General features: G+C 30.2%; 1 protein-coding gene across 1 annotated transcript in view; it reads right to left on the minus strand.

Moving 5' to 3' along the window:
* The window catches only part of sd (TEA domain transcription factor 1 homolog scalloped), a 127,869-nt gene that overhangs the window by 42,805 nt on the left and 63,569 nt on the right, over positions 1 to 21,495 (minus strand). The window lies entirely within an intron of this gene.

The raw sequence follows: 21,495 nt of genomic DNA on the forward strand, positions 1-21,495 counted from the left end.
TCACATAAGTTATCACCAAATTTCTAAGTAAAATACACTCAGAGTAATTTCAGGATAAAATGTAAACAGGGTAGTTTCTAGAGTAAAATGTATCAAGGGTAATTTCTAGGATAAATTGTACACAGGGTAATTTCTAGAATAAAATGTAACCAAGGTAATTTCTAAGGTAAAATGTATCCCCAAAATATCAATAATCAGCAATTCTGTTATGCTTTAAAACATTTAAAAGAAAATTTTAATTAATTTATTCAAAACAAAATTAAAAATAATTTTTTTTTTAAATTAATATTTTCAACTACATAAAAAATTACAAATATCAAAAAAAAATTTTTTTTGAATGGCACATAAAAGATTTGCAAGCGTTTGTCATATGCTCATTAAATGATGTAATTAAAAGATATTTGTGAACATTTGTTGTACACTCATAATCGTACAAGATTTGTGATCATTCGTGGTGTACTCATTAAATGATACGATTAGAATATTTGAGAACATTGGTTGTATACTAACTCATTAGATAATACGATTAAAATATTTGAGAGCATTTGTGTGCGTACTCATTAAATGATACGATTAAAATATTTGTGATCATTTGCTGCATATTTTTTAAACGATGGCGATTGAAATACTTATGAATATTAGTTGCCAACTCATTCGATGAAACGATTAAAATATTTATGAGCATTTATGATTCACACATTAAATAACATAATAACATAGAATACAAAAGAATGCTTCCTTAGATTTAAAAAAAAAAAAATTATCTAAATTGTGTTCCAGAAAGCTCTAAACGAAAATATTCGAAATACAGCAACAAATGAAAAAAGATTTAGTACTAACACAAAGTCGTTTGCATTTTCCCCCCCACTACGTTGTTAATAAACAACTGAATAAAAGTCAACTGAAACTGAACTTCTCTTCAGTCACTGCCCTTCAATACATCACCAAAAAATAAAATAAAATTCTTAAATAGCATACATTTCAGCATTTCGAAATATGCATTGGGGGATGCCTCTTTACGGAATCGTCTGAAGCGATCACCTGCACCTCAGCATAGTTGCAAAGGCCACGCCGGGGAATGGAATGACCCTTTTGTCGTCTGCACCCTCTTTGGAACAAAGATGGGGAAGAGGGGGCTCTCACTTCCGGTAACTGGGCTTCCCACCTGTCCTCTATGGGTGAGGCTGACCTTGATTTGCCTTCCGAAAGGAATATTATGCTGAAGGTAGAATGTGGGAAAAAAGATTCCATTTAAAGGACATGCCTTCCGATTCCGAACATTTTTAGTACTCAAAGTATACGTTAACAATTTTCCCCCTTAAGAGGTTGGTGTCTTTCCCCCCTTCCCCCCCCCCAGTCTCTCAGATAGAAAAGGATAAGGCTGATTTCTTTTTCATTCATGTCCAGAATTACGTTTCGACAGTCGAACCAGTGAATGGAATCGAACTAAAAATGGCAGCCGGATTGCAATAAATTATTCGTGTTTTCTTAACAAACTGTATCAAGCAGAAAAATGTGAAGCAAAAGTTTCCGATACAATAACATATGTTGCATTTAAAGAAAAAATAGGAAAAATAAAAGAAAAATCAAGATCAAAATATGAAGGTTGATTTAAAAAAAGAAAGATAAATTACGTCATTATTCGATATTGGCACAGCAAATGAAACGGAGCCTTCGGACTGATGCTGAAAAACCAGGTTACCAAATTATTCAACAGAAAATAAGTACCTTTTAAGCGCTCAAAAAATATTTTTCAGCACTTATCATAATTAGGCTGGGTTGGAAAGTTTTTGACAACTGAGGGTTTTATCTATCTTGTTCTATCTTGTCATGTCAAAAAAAAAAAAAAAAAAAAAAAACCTTTTGGCATTGTTTTTGACAATCGTCAAAAATCATGAAATTTTGAATCATGTATAATGAATGGCGTTTTTATACGCTACGAACTGACAATACGCCATAATAGATTTCAATTTAAAATAATTGTGAAAACGTTGAATAGAACAATGTGAACTGCGTCTTTTTGCATAATTTGAAGCGAAAATCAACATAGTAAAGGAAAAATCTCATTTTGAAAAAGGGAAAATTAAGCACTTTTTAAAAAACGCTGCTTTTTTGTCTTCTGGGTTGGGTTCAAAATTACAAAGCTACTGTGTTAACTATTGATTGTCGTTAACTCAGAATTGGGTTAGTGTTACGGCGTTGGTTATAAAATGAAACAAAATAATTATATATAGTATAGTCAATCGTGAGAATTTTATCATTTATTACCATAGCACCTTCGAATACTGTTTACAAATACAAAATAAAATTACAAAGATAATGATAAATTGAAATATCATTCAGGTACGCTAACTAGCAACAATGGTTTTTCCAAAGTGGAAGAACTATATTTTCTTCATAATAATTAAATTCTGGCAACAATAAATAAGGAAAAATAGTTTTCCACAAGTTTTGCAGAAACATTATTTATTATCATTAAGTTTTCGCTTTTTTTTAAATAATAAAATATGCTTGGTAATTAATTCAAGGTTTAGAATAAGAATTAGTTAAAATACATTGAAACATAGCTTTAAAAGTAATAATTCATCCATAAGTAACAAAAAACTGGAGGCAATAAAATAAAGTGTTTTTACAAACTAAAAAAAAAAAAAAATCATACATTTTTAAAGATCATTTTTTTTTTTTCCCCTTCCAAATAAATTATAAAATTGGTTATTTGCACAGAATCTCACGTTTTCATGGTCAATTCTTATTGTAGGTAAAATTTTAAACAGGGTGCGTAGTCAGATATTTCAACAAAAAATAAGCACATTTTAAGTACTTTTTAAGCACTTTAAAAATATTTTTAATCACTATCCAAAAAAAATAAAATAATAATAATTAGGATCTGTGCACTAATAAAAATTCTTTTTTTTTCCTTCTATCTTTTGAAGTTCTTAATTTATAAACATAAAATCAATAAAATTCAAAAACATTTTCAAGAACTTCACATATTATGATAAAATATATAGTTTCTGATAAACATTGCAGAGAAAATTGCGAAAATCGTGCATCTTTTGTAATTGAGAACAGCAATCGACACGGCAAAGAAAAAAATCTTTTTTTTTTTTTTTTAAAGATAGAAAATTAAGCACTTTTTACAAACAGCGAATTAAAAAAAAGCACCTTTACGGGCTTTTAAATACCATAAATCAAAAATAAACATCTTTAAAAGCACTTTTTAAAACCGCTACGCACCCTGTTAAAAAACCCACTCCCCATCCCTCCAAAATAATTAATAAAAAAAAATTTAGGTAATAAACTAAATGAATTTCATTTTATAAATCAATCTCAATCCCAAAAATATTAAGGTAACTACTAGAAGGAAAAAATAGATCTATAAAGAAACCAAAAAAGCAGCCAAATATCCAAAGAAAAAGAACCATACACATAAGGCGAAATGTCTATCACAAAACAAATTTTGGAATCATTAACAATTTTTTATAAACGATCAATTAGGAAATGCATTAACTATTCTAGTGTTGGGACACATTCACCGAAAAATGAAGTGATAAAGCTTACCTCCACAAAAAAGTTCGATCGACAGGAGTGAAATAGATTGTGAGATCGAAATATCCGGGATAATTTCTTGGTCCGAGAGCAATCTGGATGTAGAATGTCATCGAAAAAAGGCGTGTGCGGAGAAAGTGAAAGGATTACGATGTCACGGACTACGGAGTCACACGGATTATGGAGTTTCGAGGGCATTCGAACACTGAAGATGAGACCTAAAGAAGAATACATTCCACACGCGAAGAACAAAAAGGTAGATCTAACATGAATAGAAATGGAATGTTTACTATCGAAAATCAGGGCAAATTTTAAAAGCAGATGGAATTTCATAGAAAGGCACAAGGATGCCAGGATCACTTTTTATGGTCTAGAAAGAGAATTAAAATATTCTATTGCAAATTTCTTTTAAGTGAAAGTTAAGAATAAATTAAGATTGTCTAGAGAGTCGTTTAAATTATTCATTACCATAATTTTCTACGCTATATGTAGACTCATCTCTGAGATAAGTCAAATCATTGTTGCGATTTCGATTTTTATTTTTACACTTCAATGCATTTGCAACCGAAGAAAAAGTTTAGAACAACAGCGTTTCATGACACCGGACTAAGGCATGAGCACTTTTGCTCGTGAGATGGTGTGTGCGTTTTGACTGCTGTGACTGCGCCATTTGCGCGTTTTTGCGCACTGTTATTTTAAAAAAAAATAGTTAAAACCTAAGTTGTCAACGTGAAATGGAGAAAAAATCCAAAAGTTTAGGTAAGGTGAGCAAAATTCAGCTAAGTTGGAAGTTGGACAGAACTTTTTACAGCACTTGCCCAAAGGGAAATAATACATAATTCTTAATTTTTGCAAACTTTCATTGGTCCAGATAACTTTCTAAATATTAAAAAATTAGACCACCAACTATTTTCATTTTCACATACCTGTGTCTTTTCTTCATATTGACGTTTAGAAGCACATTCTAAATCAGGATAGAATGCTCTACCTAAAGAAAGGCTTAACTTGAAATAACCGTTGCAAACTCACAAAAGTTCTGGGTAAAGATAGGCTTAACTTGGAATAACCGTTGCAAATTCACAATAGTTCTGGGTAAAGATAGGCTTAACTTGAAATAACTGTTACAAATTCACAGAAGTTCTGGGTAAAGATAGTCTTAACTTGAAATAACCGTTGCAAATTCACAGAAGTTCTAGGTAAAGATAGGCTTAACTTGAAATAATCCTTGTAAACTGACAGAAGCTCTGGGTAAAGATAGGTTTAACTTGAAATAACCGTTGCAAATTCACAGAAGTTCTGGGTAAAGATAGGCTTAACTTGAAATAATCCTTGTAAACTGACAGAAGTTCTGGGTAAAGATAGGCTTAACTTGAAATAACCGTTGCAAATTCACAGAAGTTCTAGGTAAAGATAGGCTTAACTTGAAATAATCCTTGTAAACTGACAGAAGTTCTGGGTAAAGATAGGCTTAACTTGAAATAATCCTTGTAAACTGACAGAAATTACGAAAAGTAACCTTAAATATTGTATTTAGCATTCCCTTTGTAAATTTCCTGTAGCGTTTTATACACACGACTCAGAACAAGGACGGTAAACGTAAGTTTATTTTAACAATCGTATGAATTGTTAAAATTTTTAATAAAACATAGGTAAAAAAACTCGGCATGAAAAAGTTCCAAGAGGTGAACTTTAAGACAGGATCGGCCTTGTTAGGATCCGAAGCCACAAAAGATTTTTTGAGCCGACATGAAAAAGAATGTCACGAACTTGAAGATGGGGTGAATACCGAACGTCCCCTCAATCAAACCAACCAAAAATTCAGTGATATAGAATGATGAAACCCAAGGTAAAAAGCTATATAGGTAGGCAGATGTTGGAGGTTGAAGAACCATCACTTTCCCCCAATTCCTTGGTGGCACAACAATTCGACCCCATTCCCCTCTCTCGACAACCACCTGCTGCTATGTCAGAGACATTTGGCCAACGGCTACCTCACAACATACCCATGAATAATAATAATTAATGTCTTCACTGAATGCCAGCAAATAAAATAATTTATTTTCAATTTCATTTCAGAAATAAAATTCTCTACTTTTCCTGAAAAATGCGATAAAAATTCTAGACTGCACTTATATCAGTGCCGGCAGTTTTTTGTCTTCATAGCTGCCAATATGGAGAGGAAAAAATCCAGCAGGTTTTACGAAATATTATAAATTTCATGATAATTGTTGCAGAATGTACGAAATATTTTACACATAGGGAATTTTAGGGATTTTTATAGTCACCAAAATAGAAAAAACTGCAATATTTTCCAGGTATGGCTGACATTAAATGTACTTTAAAATGTTATGTATTATGTTTACTAATAATTTTGAATAGTAAAAGGCATTTAATTCAACAAAGATAGTTAAGATAGTTTTTTTTTTATTAATTTAAAAAGGGAGTTCTCTAAATAAAAAATAAACTGAATATTCTAGAAAAATAAAAGTTTTGATTTCTATAAATGAGGCTCGCTTCATTATATATTAGTAATACTTATTTAAATATTCAAACAAGCAATAATCTATTTCAATAGGGATTTTTTTTTTTAGGAAACTTACTCTATTCTAGGGAATTATCAAAAATGTATAAAAACCACGGGAATTTTTATTAAACCAGTAGATCAGGAGAAACTGGCCAAATCCAGTAGAGTTGGCAGCTATGTGTCTTATACAAGGATGGCATCCTTTTTTCCACAGTGAATATATATATATAGAAAAACTACTTACAGATAGGTTAGGGCTTAGAGATAGGTTTAGCTTAGAGATAAGTTTCTTCCAACCTGATGGAAGGAATGGAGGACAACCTTTGCATTAAAAAACAGCAAATATAAAAAAGGTTTTTCAAACAGTTTATAATTACAATCTAGTTTAAATAATAGTAGAAATTTTCAAGTTAATTAATATCATTTTTAAATAAATGAAAACTAAAAAGTTAATTTTCAATATTTTTTGTAAATAATTGCACCTTTCCCTGAATATTTTTCCTCAAAAAAAAATTTTTTTTTTTTTGACAATGGGATTTTTCCTAACCTTGAGAAAAAACAGGGTATTCGTAACACTGTGGAAAACAGCTTTTTTTCTATATATGTTAAGTTATATGTTATAAGTTATATGTTAAGTTAAGTTGCCCAATATAAGAATAAACAATCCTACAATAATGGAAGAAACGCTTTGTCGTTTTGACATTTTTTTAAATTTTTCAAGAAATGCGTAAATGATTATTTTATAACTTAAGAGATGTTTACTTCATGCGCTTCTTCATATTTAGCAATAAGATTTAAAGCTTTCAGAGTTTTGGGAGACACCCACAATAAATTTAAGAGAGAAGACAAGTATTTTTGAGCACCCTATGTCAGAATATCAAGCAATAAGCTTGTAACTTGTATAGATTACTTTAGTTGTTATTTTTCATATCTGCATGAATTTTCATAAATCTAGACTAAATATTTATAGAGATATAGACATTTTTATATTTAAAATAAAAAAAATTAATTAAACTTTTTTTGCTATAACTTTATAAATACTTAATAGAATTAAACGATATTTTTGGACCAATCTAAAAATAATTACAAATTAATTATTTAAATTTTTTTTAAAAAGTCGTTAAAAACTGCGCAAGATAAGTATTTAAGGTAATTCTTTTATATTGCGCGAGCAAGGAAAAAATTTTGAAACATTTTATTTAAATACCTTAAAAATTGAAAAAGTTTCAAGCAATTTTCTAGATAGTTTTCACACTTTTTGAAAGAAAACTAAGAATGATCAGGAACTCTGCACTTTAACGGAGTAAATTAGTTAATCTGCAGATTATCTAGGGAATGTGCACATTAACGGCTTTCTAGTGGTGACATATACGACGCATAAGAAAATTAAGGAACGAAGTGCTCCTAGATAAAAAAAAATTAAAAAAAGTGTATTGTCTTTCACCACATTGTCTTGATGTTCTTAAAAAGGCATGAATTTTATAAAAATCTCATTCTTATAAAAATTCGACAAAAATCTCATGAAGAAAATTTCATTATTAAAGAAATTTAATTTTTGAGAAACAAACTTTTGAAATTTTGACGAAACAGGAACTGTCAATGCGCAGACATTACTTTTGCGGAAAGCTCATGATTCTACACTTTACTCAAGTTAATCTGCATGTCAACGATTCTCAAGCTATGGCGGTAAAATAAATAATTTTTGAATACAACTTATGCGATACAGAATTTAAAGGGTTTGCTAATTTTCAGTCAAAGTACTACAGGTCTTAATTTTATATTTGAAATAAAAAAAGGCCTTAACTCTTTAAAGACCAAGTGGCCTGAAGAAGTCCGGACTACTTAACGACCGACTGGGGTCAGTGGGGAACTCTGAAGGGTGAATGGGTAGTAGTGATTGGGAGGGGATGAGCTGCTTGACAGTGATGTATAGGAACTCATCGAAAGTCAAAAGGAAGAGGTGTGCGAACTTCACGCTTTATTCAGAAACACTTCCCCCTGTGGTTTTAGGGAAACACAAAATCCTCTTAATTTGTAACAGATTTGTTTGTTGTTTGAACTGGACCATTTTATTCATTTATTAAAAATTCGGGAATGGCGTTCTTTTGGGAATTTATTTTTGAAATATCAGAGTCCATTAAAACAAATATCTTTTTAATAAAATTGTAATGTGCTTACTGTTGACTACCAAACGTTAATTTTTTGTATAATTACAAATACACTATCATAAATACCGAAATTACTGAAAAAAATTTGAATAAAGCCAACATTGTATAATGCTTTCTGTTAATCACTGATATTTTAATGATAATGTTATCATTAAAATAGTATCATTAAAATATCATTAAACCCGTTCATGGAAATTTTGATCCCTGAATAAAATAAAAAAAAGTTACTATTTTTATCATTTAATAAACTTTTTATACGTATTTTTTTATCAAATATTTTATTTATTTCCATTTTGTTCTCCATTAACCTGTTTGGTATTTTTCAGTAATCAATTTTATTACAGTGTGCTTTTCATTAGTGAATGTTAGACGATAGATAAAATAATTTCAAATACATTAAATTAATGATATATCTTTTAAACTTGAGCTAGTGCAGATATTTTAGACTTTGTTTTACTTTAACAAAAAAATTTTTAAATCTTAAAATTCTTATTAAAATTTCTATTTAATGATTTATTAAAGAAAACTAAATTCCATTATATCTAAATTTATGATTATACATAATTTTAAATACTATACAAATATTTAAAAAAAAATAATCCAGCTTTTTTTTTCTAAATTTTTTTACATTGTATTATATAATTTCGGTATAGTAATTTCGTTCTTTTTGGTATTAATTTCCTATCAATTAATATATAAATTATCTTTAAGGATTATAAGTTATATAAAATTATTGTTTAAAGGAAATTGCTTTCACACATAAAGGATTTTTATAAATGTCATCTCACTTATATGTAAGCAGTTTTGATAATGCAGTTTTTGTATATAAGTAATTCAATAGGTATAGTCAAACAATGTCGCAGATCTTTCTGAATGAAATGGTTTTTCTGATTTCACCTGTAAGGTTTTTAGGTAATTGTTATGAAATAGCTTATTAAATTTGAATACATTTTCTTTACGCAGCAAGTTATATATTCTAATTGTAAACCAGAGCTTTTTAATCATTATTTACTTTTTCACTGCAATTACAATTTCCAAATCAGCTTAAAATTAAGTTTATTGTTTTGTTTATTGTTTTAATTTGGTCCTTTATAGCAAAACATGACTAATGCAAAGTTATTAAATGACATTGCTGATATGAATTTAATTTAATTGAATAATCTTATAGTAAGTCTTATAATAAATAAATAAATTTGTATAAAATAAATTTGTGTCCTGCATCAGATAGCAGCAAAAAACATCCCGATTAAAAATTTATCTTCAAGTCACGATACATAATAGTATCTGTTATCTGGATTTTTTTAATGGTGTAATTTTAATTGCTATTCACTCATTTAAATACTTAAGTCAGTTTGCTAGATACATTAGTTGACTTAAAAATTGAGCAAATTACATTAACTATTTTAATAATTATAATAATAATAATATATATATATACAGGGGAAAATGTCAAAATGAATAGATTTATAAGAGAAAAGTTTTATAGTGAACCTTTTAAATCATTTGTTGCTAAAAACGATTTTAAATGCTACAAATTGAAGATTTCCAAAAAAAAAAAAAAAAAAATCATCAGTCAGTACAATTGCTGAAAGCGATTTTCCTTGATCACCGTACGGGGAAAGGATAGTAAATCCAGTTCTTTTGTGACAAAGCCGAAAAGGGAAGCTAATAGGTAGGCATTGACAATAGCAACTTATCTTCTTTGAAAAATACTTGGAATCTATTTCCATTCACTAAACGCCGCAACTATTTGCTGTACCATTTGGTAGTACTCTCATATGATTAGTAGGTAAAGTCTGTAAATGAGTGCAGGTGGTTAAATAGAATTGACAATACGCTCATTTGTAATGCTAAATCTAACCCCATCAATAGTTTATTCACATAAATAAATTATTTAATTTAATAGTAATTTTGAAAGTTAATCTCTATTTAAAGAAAATAAAAATTAACCCACCAGCTAAAAAGAACCATACCTTATTTTAAACGTTAATTTTCGAGTTTGATTTGATACTCTTCTGAAAGCAGTATTATTATTGAATTCTAAGAACAGTATTATTATTGCTGAATTAATAGATATTTATTTGTTTATAAAAGGAATTTGTTTATAAAAGAAAAGTTTATAAAGGAAGTTTTGTAGCTACATATGAATTTCATACTATAAAGAACTGTTTAAGTATTATTTTTTTTTCTTGTTTTAATATGTTTCAGACATTTTATGTTGAGCAAAATATAGCTTTGAAGGTGTAGCATATTTATTGATAAAACTAGACATCATTCAAAATAATTCAGACTGGTTCAGATTCATATATTTCATTTATATGCATTTCAAAGAAAATATTTTATCCATACTATTAAATAATACCAAAGATACCATCTATTAATTTCTAAGAGAAATCTAGGCTTCTTAATTATTTAAAAATATGTAGATTTTTACCCCTTTGATGAGTATGATATAAAGAGAAATAGCTAACATACTTCCATTTTCATTACGCGAAACGGATAAACTTCTAAATTAATATAAATGGAGGAACTCATTCTTTTTTAAATTAAATGCATATATTAAAATAATTGTGAAAAGAAATTTTTCTATTTAAGTAAATTTTTTTGACTAACAATATTATTTGTTTCCGCTGCAGGCTTAATTTGCTTGATCAATGAATTAAAATATTTCATTTAAATAGTACTAACTCTGTATAGAATGACACAAAAATCTGTAATTAATAAAAAAAATTAATTTGAAAAGTAATCCATCTTTTTTAGTTAATTTCTTACTATTTCAAACTATCGATAAAAATTTAAATTACTACACAATATTTGGTTAACGTTACAATATTCCTCATTCAAAATTGCTGTCATAATCTCATTAGCTCTAATAATACGATGTAGAGTCGTTGTGGCCCAGGTTACAGATCATTCGCCTTCCAATGAGGTATACCAAGTTCGAATTCTATAGCGATGGCTAGTCGACGCGAATTTCGCATCCGGCTCGCATTGACCACAGTGCTGATAACCACAGTGGTAAACGGATCATGACTTAGAGTCCCCCGCAATCAGGCTAACCTTAGGATGTTTTCGCGGTTTCCCTTACCATGTGACGCACATAGGGATCAGTTCCCTTCAAATAGTTCTCCACAAAGGCAAACTTGATCCAGGAGTTCCCTTGTCTTCTGGATTGGATATAAAATTGTAAGGCTACGGAGCTGAACATTACTTGTCGGAAACCCAAAATTGGTCGGCTGTTCAACGACGGTAAGAAAATAACATGATGTGCAAGTTAAAATATTAAATTTAAAAAACTTATGGGGAAAGTACTGAATGCAAAGTCTTTGTGCTAATATTTGTTTTAAATTATTTGTAAATGAAATTTGTTATTTACCTTTATTAAATATTGAACTATGGAAGTAAATATTAAAGTTTCATTAAAAAATACTTAAAACTAGTGACTAACTTAACTTGTAAATTTTTTCTCGTTTATAGTTTTGCTTAGTTATTTTATACTATTTTCTTAATTTTGTTTACACTATGGTGCTAAAAGATAATTGCATTTAAATAATTGAATATTACACGTTGAAACGAGGAGATTTTGAGTTGAATTTAATGCAGGGTTTACTGACACAAGTTCAGAGAAAAGATATGCTGCGCCTAACAAACGGTTTTAAAACAAATCAAAAGGTAAAATGCGCGCTACAAATTTCTCTAACTAAAATGCATAGTAATTGATATAATAGTATAATACAAAATAGGTGCATCAAGAAGATTTCGAAAAATTTATTTACTATGAAATATCAAAATTTGTAAACAAAATCAATTTCACGGGAATTTATATAGTTCTTAAAAACTGGAAGAAAATTTAGTTAATAATTATTTATTTAAGTCATTATATAACACATTTGCTAAATAATCAAGGATAGATTATCTTTGCATAGCACTCAATAATTAGGACTTAAGTTGGTGGGTTACTAAGGCTTCCTTTGTCCCTTTCAAAGAAACGCTTTCAGCTAAACAGGTGCAATGCATAGAAAGGATATTTTACTTTTCATTCTTCTTTTGAAAACACCAGAATTTTAAATTGTTTTGTACAGGGAGGTGTTAAAGAAGTAGCTAACCTTTCCTTGTAGTGGGGAAAGAAAGCTTTTCTTATCTCAACTACAATAGTTCTGCTTCAGAAAAAGCTAAAAAAAAGAAAAAAAAAATATTTTCTTCGATAAATAGCCAATTTATCCTTTTAATTCTTTTTCCTTGATTATATGTTTATGTATAAATTCTTTTTCTTTGCATTTATATAAGGGTTTTCATAGGGATCGCTATTTCCCTGATTCTAGTACACAGTAAAAGGATTATGCATGATTTCTTAATTCAAACTTGTGTTAGCCTTTTGTTAAATAGTAAAATGGGTAATCATTGTGTAATCATGTTGCTTTTTTTTCGGTATTTTGGGGTTTGCAGAAAAAAAAGGGGGGGGGGATAACCAGCTGATAGTCGGCTGAAGAAAAAATATGCTAATTTTTATTAAGGATAAAAAGAAACCTAAGAATGTGATACCCTTTCAAATCATTAGGCAGGTGAAAAGGAGTCTGAATACAATAAATTGAAGATTTCAAAGGAGTATTCATTCAAAGATGAGCATAGATTATCTCCTGTCAAAAAGTGGGACTAATGCCCTTCCCTTTTGTGACTAAACTGAGAGGTTGAACTGAGATTGCCAATTGAATAATCGAACAAAACTATCTTGTTTGCGCAAAATTGTTTGTAATTCTTTTATTACCTAACTGCAAATCCAAAGTTAACAAATTTAATTTGCACTCAGTTGCTAATATCCAATTTGGAAATGTAATTGTAATTTATTTTAACTGTTAAATTGTAATTCAAACTAAAAATAATTTCTTTCCCATGTCATTTTGATGCATTATTGCTCTTTTACTTATAGTTCAATGTGCAGAAATACCTTTTACGTGATATTTCTGCACATTGAACTAGGTATTATCCGAAATAATTATGAAAATAAAGTTTCACTGCAACAGAGAAACTTTTTGTTCATTAATAAAATTAGTTAAGCTAAGTTTCAATAAATAAAAATGTGCTTGTATGAATTTAAAAAGAAAGGATTTTTAAAGTGTTTAAAATTATGCTTGGAAGATGCATACTTTACTTTTACGATGGTTTATCTGCATCTTTAAATGTGAGAGAAAAAAAATTGAAAGAAAAAAAAATTAAAAAAAAAAAAAAAACTAAAAATTAATGATAATAATAATAAAAATAAAAATTTTTTAAACTTATGACTTTGAAGATTTAAAAATATTTAATTATGCTTTCTTTTTATCCAACGAAATTAATTAATGAAATTATGTTATAATTAAAAAAAATATATCACTGCAATTGCAGCCTCTATTAATTTTAATAATAAAATAATTTCCTTTTAAAAAATTCATAGTTAAAAGGGAAAAAGATAATTTTCCACATTTTTTTTTGATAGAAAAGATTTTACAAATGAAATATTTTTTGTCCATCTGAACCAAACTGATCCCATTTTACTTACAGAGCTAAAGTGTGCCTACAAGACCACTAAAGTGTACGTTCAAATGAAAATAAATAAATACTGAATGAAGACAGGTACAGATAAATTGTAGAAACTTGATGTTGACAACCGACTTGATGTTGGAGAAAACAGATGGATGAAGTTAAATAAATAAAATTAAAAAAAGATATCCGATAAGTCAGACATAAGATGTAATTTCCGTTGTTACTAAAGAAAACACATTTGTATATATGCTAAAAAATTTTCTTTACAATAAATTGAAAAGAAATGAATTAATTTTTTACCATATCCCATAAGCATTTGCTTTTTCCTTCAAAATTTACCTTAAAAAAATTCACTTTTTCTTAAAACTCAAATTCTTCAATTTGCAAGTTTTTAACAGTATTTTAAGAACCAGTTCCAGCTTCTCTTCTTGCAGTTACACCCAAATAACGTTTTGAAAGCAGCATTTGAAAGTTATCTGTTATTTTTCCAAGTATTCAATTAAATCAGAAAAATAGCTCAAGGAAATATTTCTCTAATAATTAATGCAAAAACATTTCCATGATCAAACTTCAATATTATTTGAACTTTATTTGACTCATAAAGTTAAAAAAAAAAAAGCGTGAATTTAGTTAATATTAACTGAAACAAAAAATAACTAAAAAAATTGTTCTTGTTACTGAATTTTCGACACATTTTCAAGAGGATTTTTTTCTTCTATTTTTGCATGATATAGGCATTTGAAGATAATCTGTTTTAAGAAAAAATAACCCCAAATTTAAAAAATAAATAAAATAACAAAAAATTTATGTATAAATAAAAGGAAGATAAGGAAAAAAAAATCTCATTATTTACTTAATTCCTGCTTTTGAATACTTAACCAGAAAAACGTTCCAAGGGGAAAAAATAAGCAAGCGGATTGTCAGTTTGAATGCCATGAAGTTTCACTGACAAGTAGAGCACGCCTTTGATTTATTAGTGACGTGGGGGAGCAAATGACCTGCTGAGAAGCAAATGACTAAAGAGAACCCCCAACAAAAAGGGTGAGTTCATTTGTGAATTTTCTCTTCTGAAAAACTGAGGATGTTAACGGTGGTAAAATTTCCACTGCTTCGGTCTTTAAAGAGTTAAACCAGTTCGAAATGCTAGAGAAGGGGGGGGGGAAAACAAACGGAACGACAGATGGCGAAGACGAGTTCAAGAACTGCAAAAATTACAACTATCGTCTGCTCAGAAATACATAAAAGCAACAGATCGCCATCGAGAGAGTCACGTGAATACCTTCCCCAGTCCACGCCCCGTCTTTCCCCATTCAATGAAGAGACAGAGAGACGTTTTGTTGGGAAGACAAGAAAAAGGCGACACCGATCCCATCCCCTGGCGTGACAGGAAGACCCGTCTTACTCTTCGCGTGACACAAGACCATCACACAAAATTCGAGATACTAAAATAAAAAGACAAAAATGGTCACGACATCATGACGACCTGTTGAATATTTTTTCTCTCTTAAAGATAGAATAAAAGGTAAATATATAGCTAAATTTATATATATATAAATAAATATTTAAAAAAAAAGAGAGAGAGACAGTTAAAGGTAGGGGGGGGGAGAGAGAGAATAGGCTGAAGTGGAGGGGGGGTTGTCCGTGACACGCTTCTAGGCAGGCAGGTATCGCTTCATTTCCGTTTGACCTAGAAATTCGCTTAGCTGTGAATGCATATAGAGTGGAAGCATAGGAAAATGCTTAGAGGTCAATTTTGGTTGGTAATTGGCCGCGAGGCTTGTAGCTCTAACGGCCCGTGCTATCCCCTCCCTCACAGATAAAAATCTACGCTTTTACCGAACACAAGGTGAAAGTGATATCACTTCAAAAACAGCTCTCGTTTCCATTACGTCCAGGCATTTAATCAAAAAATTACGATTTCCGCTTTCAACTTGTATCCGTTATGACTGTATTTCGAACGGATGATTTTATTTTATATTCGATGAACGGCGCTGGAGTGCCGCTGCCGACCCATTTTTGGGCACACAGGTTTAGCGTTCGTCAATAAAACTTTAATAAACCCCACAAAAACAAATGGAAAGAAATTTTATATTCCACAAGAACAAATTAAAAGATAAGGCTTCCAGCATTCTAATTCTTCATAAATCTACCAATTCTTATCTCCCTCTCAACTGACCCCACGGGTGGTCTTCACATGGTCCAGTTCCCCGTCTTGTAGCGTCCACTATGAAAAAGGAGGGTGACCACAAACGATTTGTATTTTTAAAAAAAATTGTGGTGGATAAGGTTTCATTACGAATCAAAACTCCTAACTTTCAGTTCTGCTGTTTCCATCAATGAAATGTAATCCACCACAGAATTAGCAAACTACAAATTGTTTATGGTTGCCCCCTTTTACCTGGCGGATGCTACAAGATAGGGGTTCGGATCATGTGAAGACCACCAGTAGGGTCAGAGAGGAAGATAAATTGATACACTTATGAAGTACTATATAGTACGGCTTTGATGAGAACTCCTACAGACTGGAAGCTGTCTGCTGCTATGGTAACAAGCGAGAGCACATTTCTGATGGGGGTAATATGGAGGAAAGAAAGTGTCGTTTGGTTTACTCACGACGACCTACGCTAAGATTAAGACAAAACTATTCACCCCACACCCCTATTCGAAGTGATCTTTTCTCGCAACCATAGTACCGGCCACGAAGCGAGACGGGTGTCTGGAGCAGTTCTCCTGAAAGCCACACTATAGAATGTAGGGAACTGCATTTTTCAATTTGTTTGAGTGGTTCAATTTGTCTACGCGTAAACAGCTTTTTCGATAACGCAAACAGCCTAAGGCTCACGACGTCTGAGTCTGAGCCCCCATCCTATAGCGTCCACCATGTAAAAAGGGGACAACCACAAGCGATTTGTGACCAATAAATTTTGTGGTGGAGTTAAAATTCATTGCTAGAATCAAAGCTGCTCACCCGAAAAAGTTGTATGCGCCCAGTAATTTCGAAACTCCTGGTCGAAAACGAATTCAGCATAGAGCTTGCACCAAGCATACTGCTAACGTAAAAATATCCTCAGTGGTAGGTTTTCCTCTACATGTAACGCAAATTCGGGCTAGTTCCATCAAAAAGTCCTCCACGAAGGCGAATTTCTCTCAATACTTGACCCAGAAGTTCCCTTGTCTTCTGGATTTGGTTCAAAATTACAAGGCTACGGAGTTGAACATTAGTAACCGCAAACCCAAAATATAGGGTCTGCTGCTGTTCAACGATGGTTATAATATGAAATAAAATAGCACACACGTGAAAAATTTTGAACAATCACTATGGGGTATTAAATAAGGTTAAAGTTACAGTTGACGTAAGACAAATGATATTCTACTTTTTGTTAAAGTTAGCTCTAAGAGTTTAAGTGAGTAAAACTCGAGGTAAAAAGTTACGTAAAGGCAACAGAATGAAACAATGATTAGAAACCAAGTCTAACAACACAAAAAAAGAAAAAAAGCGTGTCATTATCGAACATAATGAATTTTTAGTCATAAAATGAGCATTAGGACCTGGGTTAGGTTTTTAATGTCAAAAACTGGTTTTTGACAGGACACGCCAAAAACCTGTGGAAGAACGTCAAAAACCTAGGGGTCCTAGGGCAAGATTTCTTTTTCGTTATCGAGGACATTTTATTAGATATTAAACCCTGCACAATACTTGCAATACATACTACTATAATTATAATTTATGTTATTCAGCATAAATAAAAAATATAGTCAAAATTATTCAAACTTTTAAATGGTTTTTCCAAAAACATGGCATTTTTAATATTTCAAGATCAATATAAATTAACAGTAAACAACTATTCCGTTTATATTACATGTAATAACAATATTGTTAATTATTTATCAATCTAAATGTTGATTTTTAATTCTTTTATGACACAATTTAGGCAGATTTTTTAGAAGCCGCCAATAATTGTCTGATCTCAACTTATAAAATTTTTTGTTTCATTCCAAATATTTGTTGTTATTGCAGGAGAGCAAAATGTCTGATGGCGCAAACGAGGCTATGCGGAAAAGTTAGGTAACCATGAGGTAATGTTTAGTCTAAAAAATATTCTTACTTAACTTTTTGTCAGAAAATGTGCCGATTTGCAAAAATTGTCTCCGTTAAAAATATTATATGCCAATTTGTGTCTTTATTAGTTCGAATTCTTTAGAATTTCCTGCACTCCAGTTTATTTGTACATGAATATTTCACAATAAATCATGACTATAATACATTCCTTGACAAGTAAATTATTTATAATTTACAAAAAATATAAATGTTTGCTTAAATGAGTTAACAAATTTTTCAATCAATTAATTCAAGGGTTTAATTAAGTTACTATCAATATTTAGGACAGTTATTAGAATAAATTTCCTATTTACATGTTATTTTATCATGTTATAATAGTCTACATTCTAGTTTATACAGCTCAAAATCAAACAAAGGAATAGTTTCGAATTTCGGTCTTATTCACGTTTTTTTTTTATATAATTTCTTCTTTTTTTTCGGGGGGAGGAGGAATTGTCTGATTTAAGGAAGGAGGGGAGGGTTAAAATGGGAGTAAATGAAAATTGGTTTTACATAAATGAATAAGTGATTTTACAGTGATAGCTAATCATGCTTGTTGTGCGTTTTTTTAAATGATGATTGTTTTTGTATTATTATTTTCAATATTTAAACAAGTTGATGGATAGGCTAAATTGCATTTTTACACATTTTCATTCAAAATTATTTAATATTTTCTACAAAAAAAATTTCAGTTTTTGACAGTAATTAGTCAAAACCAAAAGAGAATTTAATGTCAAAATAATTCAAGAACATAATTGATTTTTCACCTGCAATTTAATATTTATATTTATACATAAATACATCATATTTTTAATCGCAAATAATTATCCTTACGAATATACAAAAATTTTAGGTTTTTGACAGCTGTCAAAAAGGGAATTCGGACATGACAGCTAAAACCGTCAATTGTCAAAAACTCACCAGCACTCATTAGCACTAAATGTATATAACTAGTACTTACGGAATCCAACTTGAAGAGTACAATATCAGAAAAATGTAATCCAAAAAGTATTTTCTTGGAAACCTGCAAAATTAATATTAATTATAATTAAACCGAAAAAAAAAACTATTGACTCACCACACATAAAGATTTGAATCTGAACATCTAATTTTAAATAAAATTAATTATTTCAAAATATACAGGTATATACACCCTTGTGCAAATTAATTGAAACAAACTTTTTTTTCGTGTTTTTTAAAGAAGATGTTTTGGGATTGTTTCGGTTACAATGGGGTTGGACCTTTGCAGCCTATGGACGGTATGGTGCGTTCTGAGCAGTACATTACTATTCTGGGTAAAAAAGTTGTTCCAGAGTTGAAGAAACGATACCCTGAAGGAACAGGGATTTTTCAACAGGATTTAGCTCCTTGCCATACGTCCAAAATTGTCAAGAAATTCACGTCTGAGAATCAAATTGAGACATTGGAATGGCCAGGGAACTCTCCGGATATCAAAACAATTGAGAATCTCTGGGCCATATGCAAGAATCGCCTATTAAATATGGACTGTACAACTATGGAGAAGCTAATCACGGCGTTAATTTATGTGTGGTACAAGGACACAAATATTATAAATGACTGTAAAAAATTAATGGAATCCATGCCGAATCGTGTCCAAATGTTAATAAAGTGTCGTGGAGATCATATTATGTACTCAAAATTTTTGAGTTTGTATAAATTTAAATAAAATAGCATTTTCTCTTATTTTTCTGAACTTATTGAGTTTGTTTCAATTAAATTGCACAAGGGCTATCAGCTGATCTCCGTTATATCAGCTGATCTCCGTTTAAGTAAGTAGAATTTTAGGTATTTCCAGATTTAAAAATTAAGAAAATATTCTTGTATAATAAACTCTTAGTGATCAAGTAAAAGTGGATTTACTTTTTGCTTCTTACACGTTCGTGTAGATCAAATTAGCAATCCCTGTAGCAGAATTTTTGGGGGTTTTCTGCGACAAACCTCCCTAGCACTAATATCTTTCTGCACAAGATACTTTTAATAACTAATACAGTGAAACCTGCCAAGTTGACCACCCTTGTAAGTTGGCACCTGCATAAGTTGACCTGAATTATCAAGAACGGAATTTTTCCTACGTAATATATAAAGAAGCAAAACCTTTGTAACTTGACCATCTGTCTATCTTGTATGTTGACCACTGAAATAAGTCAATTTTGTCTAGGAGTATTACGAAATTCTATTCTAAAACCTTCATAAGTTGACCAGAAAAAAAAATTTCAGAAAATATTCTGTCATTTTGCAATGTATGTTAAAATTTCACTTGTTTGGTGAAGTAGTGTAAAAAGCTAATCTAAACCCTTTTGTGAGTTGACCATCTGGAGAAACTGTAATGGGTCAGCTTTTGACCATTTTTTTCATTCAAAACATTGGGCTGAGGTAAAGTCTAAACAACAGCGCCAAACAACAATGAGGGAATATTTTTGAAGGAAAAAATCTTTCAGACATTTCTGCACAATATTTTTTTTTCCTTCAATATTCTTTAATTTTCATTCTTCTCAATTAAAAATCAAAAAATTGCGAACATTTCTTTCCCTTTCGATTTGCGAAAAAGGCATCTTTTATATATAGATTTAAGAGAAAACAAATTTCAATAATTTTTGCAGAAAAGAAAACCAAAATTTTACATTCTAAAGGAAAATTCCTTCTGCGAGAACTCCGTAACGTTCTACGACAATGTCGCCATGTCGCAGCGATTCTCAACTTCGTCAAAATCAAACTGTGCACTTATGTGCATTTATTAATTATGCGGTCCAAATGAGTCAATAACTTTCATTAGTGAAGGCGTTTTTGTTAATCGAAACTAATCATTCACAGATCTAAAACAGTGAACAATTCATTTTAAAGCGAAAATTAAGCTTACAAGAAATAATTTGGCTATGGCGTTGTTCAAGAAGTTAAAAACGCCATAAGCGAGTATTTGAGTAAAAAAAAAAAATGTCTAAACATAAAAAGTATTCCTTTGAAAAAAAAAACCTAATTTGAAAGAAAAAACAAAAATTTTAACAAAAAAAAAAAAAAAAAAAAAAAAACAGGAGAGAGCGAGAGAAAATGTTAACTGATGCATCAGTATGTAGATGTAAGGTTCCGTCACCATAAATGAAGCATACAATGCATTGTCCTGCTTTTTTTTTTTGGCAAGTTAAATAATAATTTGAGCAAAAATATTTCTTCAAAATTTTTCGTTTACAAGGACGGCTAAAATAAATAAAATTTTGAAGTCAAAATTAAGTATCATTAAACAAAGAACAAAAAATAAACAACGTTTTTTTACTTTTCATTTAATGATTTCATCGAAAATCCAACGAGTGTAAAACAGGAAGACTCATCAATCGTGAATATAACACACAGTAATGCGTCATTATTAAGTCATAAAAAAGAAGGCCTAATCAGCGTTTTCAAATGTAATCATTCATGAAATGACCGGGAAAGAAACAAATTATTTGGAAAGTGTTTTGTAGGATCTAAATGTAGGACTTCTTGGTCACTTAACATTTAAAGAACAATGAGTCAATTTATTTATTCGCAAAAGTCTACTTATTGATTTGTATTTTTTAACAGGGTTCGCATTATCAAATTAAGAAGGGGTTAATAAAACTTTTTAAGAACTTTTAACCTTA

This window comes from Parasteatoda tepidariorum, chromosome 4, assembly GCF_982258835.1.
Source record: "Parasteatoda tepidariorum strain Cologne lab strain chromosome 4, Ptep-v5.0, whole genome shotgun sequence".
Taxonomy (NCBI): Eukaryota; Metazoa; Arthropoda; class Arachnida; order Araneae; family Theridiidae; genus Parasteatoda; species Parasteatoda tepidariorum.